Source organism: Callospermophilus lateralis, chromosome 18, assembly GCF_048772815.1.
Source record: "Callospermophilus lateralis isolate mCalLat2 chromosome 18, mCalLat2.hap1, whole genome shotgun sequence".
Taxonomy (NCBI): domain Eukaryota; kingdom Metazoa; phylum Chordata; class Mammalia; order Rodentia; family Sciuridae; genus Callospermophilus; species Callospermophilus lateralis.
Window position 1 is genome coordinate 40,395,769 of NC_135322.1, and position 16,466 is coordinate 40,412,234.

Consider the following 16,466-nt stretch of genomic DNA (forward strand, 5'->3'; position numbering starts at 1 on the left):
AGTCTTGCAAAAAAAAAAAAAAAAAAAAAAAAAAAAAAAAAAAAAAAAAAAACAATGGCTGTGCCTGGAAGTGCACGCAGCCTCTTGCACAGACACCAGGGGTCTCTCTTCTTGCCAGAGAGCATGGCTTGGGCAAAGGCCTAAGAGTAGGGAAGGGCTTGGTGTCTCCAGGAAACAAGTCCAGTCTGTGGTAGTGTGTCATGCCCCTTTGGAGAAGGGGAAACAGTATGTACCTTACTCATCTGAGCAACACCCCGCCCCCTGCCTCTCGGGTACTGTGCTCACCTCAGCATCCCACTCTCCACCCCCTGCACCCCTTCTGATTTCTTAGTTCTAAGATGGAACTTGTAATAAAAGTGCCCAAGGTTGCAACTCATTGAAATGGTTATATGGAATCAACTAGTGAAATAGAATGACCTCAGTCATTTCCTCTCCAACCTCAAGCACAGGAAATCTCTCTCCCCCAGTTGGTATTGGAAGCAACTCCCCAATACCTGGCTGGGAACCAGGCCTCACTATGCAGGGAGCAGGTGTCCCCATAGAGACCAAACCTGGCTCAGAGGGCAGGTGGAGCCTCCTTGGCTGCTCACCACGGAGGCAGGGAGGGAGAGGCCTGGTGCCTGAGCCACCGTGAACCTCGTGGGGCATGGCAGGACTGTGATGTGTTTATTTCAGACTTGGTCTGAAAGCCCTGGTGCCAAGTCACACGTGTACCCAGCCGTTGCTCTTTCATAACTGTTTTGGGGAATTAGTTTCCAAACCTTTCCATGGCCCGGTGCACAGTGTTTTCACTGGGCCTGACAAACAGAATCATTCCACTGCAGCTCTTTGTTTTCTAATTTAAATGGCATCCATGAGCCACCCCTGACCCCTGGCCATAAGCTCTGTTCCCCTGGGGATGGGTGGAGCATGACCATTGTGGGTGTCTGTTGGAGAGATCAATTTATAACAGGAAAAGAAAAGATGTGGCTGTTAATGGAATGCCTTGTTTAGTTTCAGAAGTTTCAGTGCCAAGGGCAGCACTGTGAACAGTCTGGCAGAGCAGGGAAGAGCCAGCCTGCCTGGCTAGAACCACAGCTCCACTACTCAGGCAAGTAGTGTGCCCGGCTGTGCCTCAAGTTTCTCATCTGTAAAGTGGGAACAATATAAAAGCCTACCCCATAGGGTTGTTGTGAGTTTGACTGTTTCTAGAATAGTCCCTGGCATGCATCAGGAGTTCGGTAAGTGCTGCTTCCCTCCTGATCAGGCATGGTCTCTTGTGATCAGTAGGTGATCCATAAGTGCTTTCTATTCAATCCAGTGAACACCTATTGGACTCCTTCTGTATGTTAATTATTGTATTGGGCACAGAGAGTGAAGATAATATAAAATATGATCTAATCCCCTTGCTGGAGATCTTATTTAAGTACCTGTTTTCCCAGAACAACGTAGTCCTAGTGTGTGAGGACTGGCCACAGGTGCTCTGAGACTGAGAAAAGAGCCAGGATTACACAAAGAGCAATGAATTGGGGACACTTAGTGACAGAAGCATGCTCCTGAGTGGCAGTTGGATCCCTGCAATTTAATCAGAAAGAGGAGCATATCCAGAGAGGACCAAAGTGACTTCATCCTGGCTGGAACGTATCTGGTTTATCTTAAAATGATATTCAAGAGTCAGGTGGGTCCCAGCAGCCAGGGGCTGGTTGTGAAGCCTCACGTCCATATGTCTTTAGTGGGTTTCTCTATTTTTGGTTTGCTGGAACTGTGTAGGGAAAAAGGACTAGGATTAGTCTGGGGACAATCAAGGCATTTCCCACGTTATATGGCTACAGTCGTGTCAAGCTGTGTCCACACCCTGTTGAATTCAGGGAGAGATTCTCTACCACTACAAGAGGCAGCTGCTGACCTGGGGTGAAGGGCCACACAGTCTGCACATTTCTACCTTCAAAAGGAAGGATCCATTGCACACTGACTCTAGGACAGGCCAAGGTGGCAGATTAAGGCACAGGCATAAAAACTTTGGGAGCAGGGTGAGATTCACCCCTTCTGATGAGAAGGCCAGGTGGAAACCCCACTTCCTCACTCTTTACTTGGCCACATCATGCAGAGAACACCGTGAGTGGGTTGAAGGAGCAGGAGGCTAACTCTTCCCCATGGGCTGGCACGAGGCTCTGCCCACTGCAGACGACCAGTATCAGATGAAGGCAAACCAAACCAATCAGATTCTTCTGATAAGTATAAACTCAGGGTTCAGGGAGTGGGATGAGGGGAAAAGGGCACCTCAGCTCAGGTGTGACTGGAGCTACATCAAGAGGGCAGTAAAGAGCCCGACCTAAATGGCAGCCATGAGGACCATCAGGACAAATTTCTTGTCTTTCTCCCAGAGCTGCTATATTTCTGTCTTCAAGGATGCAGAGAGGCTGAGCCTCTGCTGAGAGGGTTCCCAATGATGCCTCACCTCCCTCTGAATTCTCTGTCACAATTCCTTGGATGCGGGCAACAGAAATGGATCCAGCTAAACCAAGCAAAACAAATTCACTGGAAGGATATTGGGGGTCCATGGAATTGATGGGTGGAATGGAAAACCAGGCTCAGAAAATGGACAGGAGCTGTGGGCGGTCAGACAGCAGGTTGTAACCCATGCACAGTCTGAGTGGGCTATAGCAGTTGACAGAGCTGTCATTGCAGCTGCTGCTGTCCCCAAATACCCACGCCATTGCCACTGATCCCCACTACAGTGAACGAAACCTAACTGTCCATTGAGTTTTTCACCCTTTACCTGAAATCCAAAGTCCCAGGAGGGCCAGCTGGGTGGCAATGGTGGCGAAGAATAACTGGCCACCTTCATTCCTCTGAGACTCCCCCTGAGATTCTTCCTACACCAGTAAGAATCCTTAGCAGGAAATCAGAAAGTAATCAGCGGAAAGTTTAATCAAGAGACAAAGGAGTAGGCGGGTCTCGGGAGAAATGAATCAGAGCTGTGTCCCAGGCCTGCCACGGTGGGGAGCAATTACCAGGCCCAGGCCTAGCAGCACTGGGATCCAGAGAGTTGCTGCAGGAGAGGTGTCCCAAGATGAGCTGTGACCTTGCCACTCACCGTAGACCTTCTGTGAAGTCCTCCCTCCCCCATTCCTGCCAGTGTGCTCCTGGAGAACCCATCCAGACGTGTCCCTCCTGGTCCCTCCTGGTCCCTCCCAGAATCAAACTGATTTGAGTATGAAGTGGGGAGCGGGAGGGGTGGGGGAGATGGTGGGAGCCTTGTGTTGCTGGGGGCAGGGACAGGAGGGCCATCAAGGTCTCTCAGAGGCCAAAGCTGTGATCCAGCAGGTCTCAGGGGGAATCGGGGGTGGAGGAGATCTTGGATCACACCCTAGGTCTCTGTGGCCACCCATGGCATCACAAAACCTGCTGCGCCTCCCTTTCAGGGTGATCCCTGGGGCTTCCGGGGCTGACTGAAGACCCACACCCACCTCCTTCCTGGACAAAACTGTGAAGTCCGCAAGGCTTCCCTGGGGTCCCCTCACACCTCACTGTCCCAACCCAGCTCCCTCCCCGCCCCTCCCTCCTCTCAGTGGCCTGCCTCCCTCCCTCCAGCAGGCGAGGCTGCTGCCCTCCACTTACCTATTCAGCAGGGAGCGGGGAGGCCCCAGGCCTTCAGTAAAGGCCCCTGCTGTCTCAGGGGGTCAGAGAGCCCTACTCTGAGCCTCTGCCTCTGCCTGGACAGACCTGGTGATCCAGAGTCCTCACAGGAGGAGACCAAGGCAAGGCCAGGAGGCGGGGCTGTCACCAAATCCTGGCAACTCAAAGGTCTCCAGGGACTAGCCCACAGGAACTCCAGAGGTTGCCTCAGGAGGGGATCTGAGCCGTCCCCAGCCACCTGGGCCTGCCATAGGCTTCATTCCCTTCCTGGGGGGTGCAAGGCTAAACCAGGACCTGCACCACAGAAGTAGGTGTGGGAGGTCAGGGATCTCGGGTCACCCAGCCTGGGAGAGTTTGCCAGCCTAAGGTGACCCTTCGGGGAGGGAGACCAATGCTTCATCTTGAGATGGACTCTCTGCAGGTGGATCCAGACCTGCGATGGGCATCTACCAAGTCAGGCATCCATCCCGCCGCTTCCTTCCCAGAAGTCCCTCTGCCTCGTTGTGTGCACCCTTGGTGTGACAGACAGGGAGCCAGGGGTCTGGGGCTCCAGCTACCAAGACTGGAGGGCCACACCCTTTCTCCAGGGAGCCTGCGCCAATTAGATGTTCACTTTGGAAACTCTGAGACGTGGAGTCGAACAAGACTAAAAAGACATTGGTTACAGGCAAATGTCCAAACCAGATGCTTTGGGCCCCAAGATCAGGACTGTGTCCCCCACACCCAAACCCTGACCTCTTTCCTTCCAAGGTTGGTCCCACTGCCTCCCACCATTTGCCTTTCCAAAAAATGACCCTTAGCTTAATTTTATTGCTTGCAACTAAGGAGTCAGGACACCGTTCCCTTTGGCAGGGAGGATGGTGGAATGAGGAGCTTCCTCCACAGCATCACACAGCCATGAAGTGCGGTCGGGACTATTCTTACCAGAACCCCAGGGCCCGAGACTCAGCAGAACAGGGCAGGGGACGGGGAATCACCTATCCAGGCCGCCCTTCTTGCCTGGGCCTGTGAAACACACCCACATTGAGGTTCTCTTTGGACAGGGACAGGCAGGTACTTCCTGCCCTTGGGGCCTGCTACTTCTGGCCTGGGAAAACTTTCTTTCTTGGCAGTATTTCAAAGTTTGTACCAGTTAGAAGAGGCTCCTCAGAGTCCTGTCACATGGGGCTGGGGCCCTGGTACAACTTAAAAAACAAGACAAAATTCCCAAGGCAAATTTCCCTAGAGAAAAAAAAAACGCCAAGAGGACATGTGTGCAGGGTCCCTGTTGTTTCTGATTCCCCTTACCACACACCCACTCAGTGTGGGCCCCTGTCTTCTCCCAGAGCAGGGGACAGAATAAGAGAGCCTTAGGAATAGAGAGATTCCTATCTGATCTCTTCCCAGATGATAGGGAGCTGTAGAGGGTTAAGGAGTAAACTGTGGCTGGGGCTATTCCTTTGTTCATTCCCAGCCCTTCTGACAAGGACTGGATAATAATGATAAATAAGACAGTTCTTGTCCTGCTGGGACATCAGTCTGGGAAATGAACAAAACAGTTCAACATAGGGTGAAAGGCACCCGGGTGGTACCAGGCCGACTCCCACCACTTCTCACCCACCACCCCCACCACCCACTGCTGCCCGGTCCAAGGCACCCTCTGCTTCTCCTAGATTTTTATTTTGAAGCAAAATTAAATTGCCAATCTGGCCTCAAACTTGCTATCCTCAGCCTCCAAGTCAGTCCTAGATGCTCTTTCTTTTGAATTAACTAAAGTCTGTGCTTCTTTCAGATTTCCCCTGTTCTCCTCTGAAGCCCCCTGTCTGTTCCAGGGTCCCATCTAAACTATCACAGCACATACAGTTGTCACGTCTCCTTAAGCTCCTCTCTGCTGTGACAGTGTCAACAGATGACCCTTGTTTCACTGACCTCAACAGTGTGGGGAACACTGGTCCAGGTGTTTGCAGGAGGCTCTTTTGTTGAAATTAGTCTGATGTTTTTCTCTTTGGTAGACTGGAGTTATAAGTTTGGGAGAGGAAGACACAAAGTCCAGTATCAAGGGTACAAAAATACCCACTGGACTGTTGATTTTGACCTTGATCACTTGGTCCAGGTGGATTTTTTTTTTTCTTTTTTTGTTCCTGGGGGTTGAACCCAGCGGCTCTCTACCAGTGATTTCTATACCCAGCCCTTTTTACTTTTCATTTTGAGACAGGTTCTTGCTAAGTTGCTGAGGCTGGTCTTGAACTGTCAATTCTCCAATCTCAGCCCCCAGAGTCGCTGGGATTCCAGGCCTGCGCCACCACACCTGGCCCAGGTGGTATTTGTTAGGTGTCTCCACTGTGAAGTTACTTTTTATTTTTCCCCTTTCCATACTGTACGCTTTGAAGCAAGTCACCAAATACAACTCAGCCTTAAGGAGTAAGGGTGAGGCTCTTGGGGGCAAGTGTCTACCTAAATTATTTGGAATTCTATACAGAAGATTTTTTTTTCTTTTCTATTTGTAAGTATGGATTCATGTTTTTTTTTTTTTGTTTGTTTGTTTTTTTTAGTTGTTGATGGATACAGTGCCTTTGCTTTATTTTTATTTATTTTTAGGTGCTGCTGAGAATCAAACCCAGTGCCTTATACGTTCCAAGCAAGCACCCTTATCACTGAGCCATGACCCCAGCCCTGGATTCATGGGTTTTTAAACAATATATTTTTAGGAGCTGAGTGTGGCTCAGCGGTAGTACACTTGCCTGGCGTGTGACACGCTGCGTTGGATTCTCAGTACCACATATTAATGAATAAAATAAATGTCTATCAACAAGTAAAACATATATATATATATATATATATATATATATATATATATATATATATATAATGTATATTAGTTGTAGATGAACACAATACATTTTATTATTTATTTATTTATTTATTTGTAAGTGGTGCTGAGGATCAAACCCAGTGCCTCACACATGCTAGGCAAGCACTCTACCACTGAGCCACAACCTCAGACATCATAGCTATATATTTTATGCTTTAGGTTATAATCTGATACTATTTTCTTTTGTTACTCATATTGTTCTAGCTTTGGCCATAAAGCTGTCTTGCAGCTGGCTCTGGTGTCCCTTTGACACACCTTGTCATCATGGATTACCTTTTTTCTTTTTCTCTCTCCCCTTTTGAGTACAATACTTCTTGACTTTCTGTCCATATCTTTTTAATTTTTTTATTTGTTCTTTTTAGTTATACCTGACAACAGAATGTATTTTGACATATCAATACATACATGGAGTGTGACTTCCCATTTTTGTGGTTGTACATGATGTGGAATTACACTGGTCGTGTGTTCATATATGAATATAAGAAAGTTATGTCCCATCATTCTACTGTCTTTCCCGTTCCCATCCCCCTCTCTTGCCTTCATTCCCCTTTGTCTAACCCAGTGAACTTCTATTCCTTCTGCCCTGCTTTATTGTGTGTTATTGTGTCTGATCCACATATCAGACAGAATATTTGCCTTTGGTTTTTGGGGATTGGCTTATTTCACTTAGCACGATAGTCTCCAGTTCCATCCATTTACTGACAAATGCCAAAATTTTCTTCTTCTTTATGGATGAGTGATATTCTCAGTATATATACAACATTTTCTTTATCGATTTATCTGTTGAAGGGCACCTGGGTTGGTTCCATAGCCTAGCTATTGTGAATTGAGGTGCTACAAACATTGATGTGGCTGTGTCACTGTAGCGTGCTGATTTTAGTCCTTTGGGTATATAGGGAGGAGTGGGATAGCTGGGCCAAATGGTGGTTCCATTCCGAGTTTTCTGAGTAATCTCCATACTGCTTTCCAGAGTGGTTTTACCAATTTGCAGTCCCATCGACAATGTGTGAGTGTACCTTTTGCCCACATCCTCACCAACATTTATTGTTACTTGTACTTTTGATAATTGCCTTTCTGAATGGAGTGAGATAAAATTTCAGTGTGGTTTTAATTTGCCTTTTTCTAATTGCTAGAGATGTTGAATATATTTTCATATATTTGTTGACCGATTGTATTTCTTCTGTGAAGTGTTCAGTTCCTTTGCCCGTTTATTGATTGCATACCCATTTTTCTATGGGATATTCATATTCTTTTTATTGCATTTCAGTCCTACATTATATACTCTTGAATTTTATCAAAATGAGTCTTTTGATGAGCCACAGATCTTACTTTTAAAGCAGCTCTTACTTTTAAAGATCTTTTGGTGAGCAAACAATCTTACTTTAAAATGTATCAAATTGTATTAAATAATCAGTTCTTGGGCTGGGGTTGTGGCTCAGTGGTAGAGAGCGCTTGCCTAGCATGTGTGAGGCACTGGGTTAGATCCTCAGTACCACATACAAATAAATAAATAAAATAGAGGTGTTGTGTCCATCTACAACTAAAAAAAAAAAAGAAAGAAAGAAAGAAAAAATAATAATCAGTTCTTTTTTGACTTGTTGTGCTACTCCAAGGCTAAAAGATATTTGAATATCTAAAATTATCTAATATCTATTAATTTACTTTTTGTTACCAGGAATTGAACCCAGGGCCACCTCCCTAGCCCTTTTTATTTTTTTATTTTGAGACAAGGTCTCTCTAAGTTACTTAGGGCCTTGCTAAATTGCTCAGGATGGCTTCAAATTTGCAATCCTTCTGCCTCAGCCTCCTGTATGTGTCACCATGCCCAACTTTAAGAGGTTTTTCTTTTTTGAAGGAGGAAATGTGTGGGTGGGGGAGATGGAGCAGAGAATGTATGTGTCCTATAAAGCCTAAAATAATTACTATCTGGTCCTTTAAAGAAGATTTTGCAGTTCTTTGGCATATATGATAACAAATACAGCATATTGGGGTGCACACCTTTAATCCCAGTGACTCAGGAGGCTAAGGCAGGAAGATCACAAGTTCAAAGCTAACCTCAGCAACTTAGTGAGACCCTAAGCAACTCAATGAGACTCTGTCTCAAAAAAACAAAAATAAAAAAATAAAAAGGGCTGTGGTTGTGGCTCAGTGATAAAGCACCCCTGGGGTCAATCCACAGTATGTGTGTGTGTGTGTGTGTATATATATAATTATAATTAAATTATAATTAAGAACTTATGGGCCCGGTGCGGTGGCACACACCTGTAATCCCAGTGGCTTGGGAAGCCAGGAGGATCACAAGTTCAAAACCAGCCTCGGCAATGGCGAGGTGCTAAGCAACTCAGTGAGACTCTAAAATACAAAATAGGGCTGGAGATGTGGATCAGTGGTCAAATGCCCCTGAGTTCAATCCCTGGGACCTGCCCCCCCAAAAAAGAACTGATGAGACATGTGTGGAAATAGCACACTGAACCCCTTAATATGGACAAGTAATACATGTTAGTAAAATTTTTCAAAAATAGATGGGTTTTGAATATATATTACCTTCATTTGAAATATAAGTTATTTGATTACAAGTTTATGTGATTTTTTTAAATGACTCTGTTTAAAAACTGGCTTGCAAAATTCCTGAAAATTTAACAACTAACTCTCATAAGCCAGTGCTTATTGGCTTCCAAAACCATTGTTCATCTTTTTTTTAGAAAATGAATGTCTCTTGATAAAGCTTTTTGATTTTCCTTGTGATAAGTTGGAACATAATTTGTTATATTCCTGGGTACTTGATATTTTCTGATAATATTGTAAGTGGTGTCTACTTTTGCATTTTTTGTTTGTTTGTTCTTGGTGTATAAAAATATAGCTAAAATTTTTGTGTGTAGTCATTTTATAAAACTCTTCTATTATTTCTAACAATTGAACTGTATATTGTTTTGTATTTCAATGTAAATGAACACATTACCTGAAAATGATAATATTTTATTTCTCTTAAGTCTTTAGGCTTATAACCTGTTTTTTCTTTTTTCATTCGTGGGGCTAAGAATTTTAATAGAATGTCAAGAGGTAACAACTGGAAATCTTTGTCTCGTTCTTGACTTTAAAGAAACTGACTCTAGCAGGGATCCTAAGTAGGTTGAAATGTGGATACATTAAATTGAAAAAAAAAAAAAATCAGTTGCATAATGTAGCTATGGTTACCCAGAATTCTAAGTACCTTTCCTCCCACATCACAGATCCGATTTCCATCTTCAAGCCTTGCCCCACCAGAATGTTGAGCAGGATAGACTTTGTTTGTTAGGCATCTGCTGCCATCTGGTGGTCATTCTTCTTCATCATAACTTGAATGAAATCCCAGTTCAGAGTCAAAAGGTTAAGATGAAGCCAAGCCTTGGCAAAAAGCAAGGCGCTAAGCAACTCAGTGAGACTCTGTCTCTAAATAAAATACAAAAAAGGGCGGGGACATGGCTCAGTGGTCTAGTTCCCTCAGTACCAAAGAAAAAGGGTTAAGATACTTTTCTTCAGAGGCTGGAAAGCAGTTCCAAGATTCACGCTCTGTTGGTGAGAGGTGTGCAGGCAGGACCTCGGGAACGTAGGTTGGTGTCAAGAGCTGTGTAAACAGAGGTGTATGCACTTTCCTTGGGCCTATCTTTGTTTGAACTTTAAGAAATTTTTAGGACATCCACTCTGCCTCCAACTTCCTACTGCTAAGTGTCTTATTTGGAATGCATTTATAATTGGCGATCAAGTGCATTCAAACTTGCTTCGTGAGGACATTTTTGAGAATTCCATAGTGTACTACTTGAAGATGTGGTCGGACTCTTTCAGGATGCCTTACATGGGGACATCTTATCTTAAAGTGGGGTTTTCCAAGTTCGTCTGATTATAAGAACCAGAAAAATGGGTTCGATAAGCCTCAGGTGGACCCTTCTGGCAGACTTAGGAGCAAGACCGTAGGGGCCTCTGTCTGGGTGGCAGAGCTGTTGCTATGGCAACTGGTGCTGGTTGACCTTGAGGATGATGAGTTTTCCTGAGACTCAGTTTCCAGGCTTGTGTCCCCTCCCTATCCATCTGGGCCCAGCTCAATTGGTTGCTCAGGGCTCAGTTCCACAGCTGTTATTAAAAGGAATACTATTCAATAGTGATAATGAGGTTTGGAGAGGCCTGGAGGTAATTCAGGTGAGTGCAGCTAGAACTTTGGTCTGTTTGAATGCAGCAGCCAGACTCATCAAGTTCATGTCGCCCCTGGGCTCCAAACCCATCTGTGGTTTGTCCCTTCTCTTGGAGTAGAAGTCAGAGTCCCTATCTTGGTCTTCAGGGGCCAATGACTCCCTGCCACAAGCCACAGTGGCCTCATCCTTTTCAAGATTACCCAAAGTGTTCTGCCTCAGGGCCTTTGCTCTTGCCATCCCCAGTACCTGGGATGCTTGTCTGGCTGACCCTCCTCTCCCTCAAGTTGGCTCACCTTGTCACCTTGGCTTTAGTATTTTCCATCTGCCATCATCTAACCTATATTTTTCTTTTGGGCTTCATCTCCTTCCCTTGACAAAACCCGTGCTTTTTCAGGGCAAGGATTTTTTTTTTTTTAAATGGGAGAAAAATCTTTCTTACTGCAGATATTAAATGGCAAAGTGGAGACTAAGAAACAAGGCAGGCAGATAGAAAAACTTACAAAGGAAAGATGTCTCTGTGGAAACAAAGACATTATTTGAAGGATCAATTTAAAAGGCATCTAGTTATGGTAAAAGATGCTTTATAATCATGCTTTTAAAACTTTAACCTTTTGGTTTAGCACATGAAACAATATCGCAACCCCATATCTCACTTTCATAGGCCTGACACAGTGTGGACTATATCTCCCTGGTCACCCTGTTGATTCAGTCGAGAAAGAAGCCAGATAAGCCAAGGACAGTTGTGACGTCACTGCTTTGGGCTCCAGAACAGCCACACGGGAGAACAAGTGCTGGGGAGTGACACTTAGACACTGCTGCGGCTCTAATGGAGCAAGAACTTGACCTCCAGTGGTTTTGAGGTCAGGGCTGGATGGGGCGCCCGCAGGCCTGGGGTCAAGAACTGTCTCGACTGCTCCTTGGGCAATCCCTGGGAGTGGATCGCTTATTTTGTTCTAGCTCAGTGCCCAGAACAGTGCCTGGCACACAGTAGGTGCTCAGTAAAAAAGGATAAGTTAAAAAGAATCCTGCATTGCCAGTGAAATCTGGGCATGCCAGAGGTGGCAGGGGTGGTTAGGAGATCCCTGGGACACAGGAAGAGCCCCGGGTGGGGAAGGCAGGGTGCTGGGAAGGACCTCTCCTATTCTGGTTTTGGTACCGGGGATTGATCACAGGGGCACTCTACCACTGAGGCACATCTCCAGCCCTTGTTTACTTTTTATCTGAAATTGGGTCTGGATAACTTGCTGAGGCTGGCCTTGTACTTTCAATCCTCCTGCCCCGGCCTCCTGAGAACCTGGGATTTCAGGCGTGCGTGTGCTGCTGTGCCCGGCTCTCCTTTTCTGTTTTGAAGGACTCAGAACAGTATAAATGATTACTGATGCCCAGGGACAGGGGTGGCACAGGGGAATCTGCTGGGGGAACAGCACTGCACAGAGGGCCTGCCCTGGAGAAGCTCACTACCAAGTGCAGGGGGAGTACCTACTCTCCATCGATGTGGGCCAGCATGGTCTGTGCCTACCATGGGGGTATCAGAGCACGCTGAGAAGGGAGGGGTCTGTGCTCAGAGAATGTGGGGGAGTACAGGAAACCTTGGGTGGGGCCTGCAGAAATGAACAGGATGCAACAGGGGTGGGGGATCATATTTGGGGACAATAATGACATTTAGTTTCTTTCTTCTTTCTTCTCCCTTCCTTCCTTCCCCAACCCTGATTGCTAAAGTCTCTTGGTAGAAATTTCGTAAATTATAGAAAAGAACTAAAATCACACTATCTAGAGATAGTCCTTGCTAACATCTTAGTGTGTATCCATGCAGGGTATTTTTGGCATTATTAATTTTTAACCGTGCATAATGCATGAAGATATTCTTCCTGTAAGACATTAAAACATCCCAGAGATGTCTCCACTCCTCTTAGGCAGCCAGCCCCTCTCCTGCTCCCTCTATTCCAGCTTTTGACCCTAAGGTGATCAGTTCATTGGGCAACAAACATCCTTCCAGGCTGTTCTCTGCATATATAGTGATGTAGAAAGCTTTTTTATTAGCTGGACTATATTTCTTTAAAAATACATTTTTTAGTTGTCAATGAACCTTTATTTAATGTATTTCCTTATGTATTTATATGAGGTACTGAGGATCAAACCGAGCGCCTCGTATGTGCTAGGCAAGCGCTCCACCACTGATCTACAATCCCAGTCCCAAAACTATATTTCAAATTCAACTTTGTGCCTGTATTTTTCCCCCTCTCATGTAAGTAGTTTTTCTCTCTGCTTGCACATGAACCTGTAGAAAATATTTTATTTGGTAGATTTTTAAATCCTTTGAGCTCTGCTGCTTACATGGATGTGCAGCTTGTGATAATGACTTAGGGTAAAGGGACTAAGGGTGAAGGCTCTGGAGACCGCTTACGGAGATTGGAACTGTCTGTGACCTGGGCAGGTTACTTAGTCTGTCTGTGTTTCAGTCCTCTCCTTTGTAGAGGGGGGACTCTCCATCATTATGTCCTACTTCCCCAAAGAGCTGCCCTGAATACAAAACATGATACAAGTCGACTCTTAAAAACAAACCTGCCTCATGGAGAGAGGCAAATGAATGTCAGGTGGCCTGAGTTTGCTCCTATTGACAGGATACTCCCAGGTTGAGTGGGTAAGTAGTCAAGACCTAAGGCAGAGGCTGGACAGCAGGGTCGACTGCAGCCGGGCTTCCAACCACAGGACGCCCACCAGCCCCGTGGGCTTGGGCAAATTTCTCAGTATCTCTTTTCTTGATCTATAAAATGGCTTAATGGTAGCACCTATTTTGTAGAGTGAGAATTATGTCAATGTGTCTAATGTGGAGTCCACGAACCTATGTGTCAGCTGTAAGTTCCCTTTTTAAAGATGGCTCATATCTGCCAGATGTGGTGGTGCACATCTGTAATCCCAGCAGCTCTGGAGGCTGAGGCAGGAGGATGCCAAGTTCAAAGCCAGCTTCAGTAACTTAGTGAGGGCCTAGGAAACTTAGCAAGACGCTGTCTCAAAAATAAGAAATAAAAACGGCTGGGGATGTGGTTCCGTGGTTAAGCACCCCTGGTACCAAAAATAAAAATAAAAAGCTAATATCTCAAAGAATTAATATAATACAGTCTTTTTGAAAGCTGTGTATGAACACAATGCCTTTATTTGTTCTTATGTGGTGCTGAGGATCGAACCCAGTGTGTTACAAGGGCTAGGCAAGCGCTGTACCACTGAGCTACAACTCCAGCCCTTAATATAATTCAGTCTTGAGGACTTTTTCTACTAATCGACATTAAGGCTGTTTACTCAATTCCTGTCCCATGCTGGTTTTTCTGCCTGGAAGTGAAGCTGCTGGGATGCTGGGAATATGCATTTCAACTTCTCAGTATTTAAGATACAGACTTGTCACGTTGTGTATTTGGGTGAGCAGTTTTAGCCAATTTTGACTACTTAGTGTAATTTCTCAATATACTGAATAATGTACGGAATTTTCTTCATCTATATATAATAGGTATACATATATATTTTTGAGACAGTCTCCTTGTGTTATCTAGGTTGGCCCGAACTGCTGGGTTCAATTGATCCTCCTGCCTCAGTCTCCCTCCTGAGTATCTGGAACTATAAGCACAGGTCACCATGCCTGGCTAGTTGATCCGTCTTTTAATGAACATCTTATTATGTAAAATTTCAAACATATACAAAAGCAGAGAGACTATTCTAAGGAGCCCCCTGTTGTTCCGCACCTGCCTCAATAAAGCTTAACATCTGTCACACGTTGTGTGGCATAATCAGTGATACACTAATGCACATCATAAGCATGAGCAGAATTAAGCCTATTTCTTATTGTCAGAAAATATATGAATATTTTGTCACTACAACCACAGGATTCCAGTGTCCTGCCTTTAGTAACAGGACAGGAGGTTTCCGCCATTCTGCTTGAGGGTTTGCCTTCCTCCACACTTGGCCTGTCATGCCCTCAGCCACCTCCATGTGGTAGGAAGTTGTCTTAGCTCTGGGATTCTCAGGTGCAGAGCCAGAGACAGATGTGTGTGATCTATGGAAGGAAGGAGACCAGAATGCAGAAGGGCCGAAGGAACAAAGTGCGGGAAGGAGCAAGTGCCTGCAGTCCCAGAGGCTGAGACAGGAGGAATACAAATTCCAAGTCAGCCTGGGAAATTGGTGAGACTCTGCCTGAAAATAAAATAAAAGGGCCAAGGGCACAGCTTGGGGTAGAACACCCCTGGGGGCTCAATCCCCAGTGCAGAAAAAAGAAACCTAAATAAATAATAAAGGAACCCCCAGCTGCCCCCTGATCTCCCAGGTCTCTGGAACCAAACTCAGGCCTTGGGATCGTTTCTCTGCGAGAGACAAGGGACTTTGGTCCCATCTGTCAGTCACTGTCTGGTATGCTAGGAGGGGCATTGTCCCAGGGTCAGGTGACAACCGCAGCCCTCTCAGCTGCTGAGGGACTGTGACAGCCTCGGGAAGGATCAGGGAGACCCACACGCCCACGACCCGCCTGGTGAGATCCTCGCTGACACCCACGTCTGAGGGAGGTTTCGAGAGAAGCTTCTGGGTGAGGTGAAGGCAGAGCCTCAGAGCTCTTGGATTAAACTGGAAGATCTGGGGCCGCGAGGCAGGAGGCAGGAAATGAATCTCTTTTCTTTTCATATCTTGCTGCAAAGCCCCCAAACGCCCAAGGTCAGGCTGCAGCTAGATGTGAAATGAGATGAGGGATGGGCCATATGATAGCCCAAATGGAATTTTAAAACTGAAACACGCACGCACGCACACGCACGCACGCACGCACGCACACGCACGCACACACTCATTAGAAAGACAGCAGGATACAAAAGGGGAGATGGAGGAGGGATACTCTTTGGCAGATGAATGAGTCTTTGGAAAAAGCTCAGGAATTTCGGAGGAGGCCCTGGTTAGTCTGGGCGGATGCTGTTGGTCAGTGGGGTCAGAGTAAGCAGGAGGAAGCCTCAGGAAGGTCAAGTTCAAGGCTCTGGGGAAGGTGGATTCTTACAGGGTGAAACCTCCTCGGCCTCGGAAGGCCCAGGCCTGACCTTCTGAAGATCACTGATTGCTGCCTCCCTGCTGCAGAACACCCGGAAGAAGTAAGAGGAGAGCGGACATCGAGATCCACACCCTGGACAGCGCTGCCCCCAGACATGTTTGATTTGACTAGAATGTTGGTTATGAGAATCTAGATCTTTAAAAATCTGGATTTCCAGGAGCATTCAGTCAGCTTCCCTGGATGGCCCCCATGGGACCATCTCAGAAATGGCTGCCGCAGGGGTCCTGCCCCAGTCCCCACCATTCCCTAGTGCATCACATCTGCCACTTCACTCATTTACAATTCCCTGGCAGCGTGCCTTGGAGAAGCCCTACCTCAATCCTCTCTCTCTCTCTCTCTCTCTCTCTCTCTCTCTCTCTCCATCTCAGTTATCTTTTAAGCACTGTTCTCTACTTACAGCCTCAACAATTTGTCTAACAGAGAAGTTGAGGATGCAGGGTGGGTGAGTGTGGGAGGAGACTAGCAGGGCAAGGATGTAAGCCCTGGAACTTGGCTGGCTGGCTCAGATCCTGGCTCCTACGGCCCCGTGTGAGCTGGGCAAGTTGCACTAGCCCTTACTATGGGGATATCCAAATGAATGAAGGCTTGCAAAACCGAGTGTTTGTGAGGTGCTCAGGAAATGTTGGCTATTCCTGTGGTTGCTAGTCCCTGGACACCAGTGTCATAGGCTGCCTGCTGCACAGGGGCCTCCCAGGGCTGTGCTGTCATTGGCCATCAGCTACAGCTGCTCGTATTAACTATAAGGAGGCTCTCCCAG